Here is a 539-nt window from a genome sequence, read left to right as displayed (position 1 = left end):
AAATAGTCTCTCTTAGAACAAAGGAAATTGCTCCCTTGGATATGGGCCTTCTTTGGTCTCTAACAGAGAGAAAAAATAAAATGCCTAGGTCTTGTGGTGGAAGATGTCCTGTGCTGGTACCATTTCAAAGACCTTACTGGACATAGCAGACGTTCCTCATATTCTCTAACAACAATTGTGGAAACACTCAGCAAACAGATTTCCACTGGGATGAGCTTATTGCCTGTTTCTGTCTTGGCTATGAATTCTGGAAGATAAGACAGTAACATTTCGTCCATTTGCTAGACAACGGTACTAGAAAGGGAATGAAATTTTCTGACCCTTTTAGCCATGGATAGGGATACCAGAAAAAAAGGTCTTTTAAGGTTAAATCTCCCATAAAGGAGTGATGTAAGGATTCAGAGATTGGATGTATTAGGGCACAAGCACTACATCCACGTTCCATGATGGTCTCCTGCAAACTGATCTGCTGACTTGTACTGAATATGCTTTGATGATGTCTTGGAGGACTTGGTCATTAGACAAATTGAATCCCTTAT

The 539-nt window shown here is 40.3% G+C and overlaps 1 protein-coding gene across 1 annotated transcript in view; it reads right to left on the bottom strand.

Annotated features, from left to right (window-relative positions):
• Window positions 1-539, bottom strand: part of LOC119591556 (probable RNA-binding protein 19) — a gene marked incomplete in the record, with an annotated part of 63,063 nt that overhangs the window by 4,203 nt on the left and 58,321 nt on the right.

This window comes from Penaeus monodon, chromosome 28 (assembly GCF_015228065.2).
Source record: "Penaeus monodon isolate SGIC_2016 chromosome 28, NSTDA_Pmon_1, whole genome shotgun sequence".
NCBI classification, from domain to species: domain Eukaryota; kingdom Metazoa; phylum Arthropoda; class Malacostraca; order Decapoda; family Penaeidae; genus Penaeus; species Penaeus monodon.
This window is presented reverse-complemented; position numbering and strand designations above follow the sequence as displayed.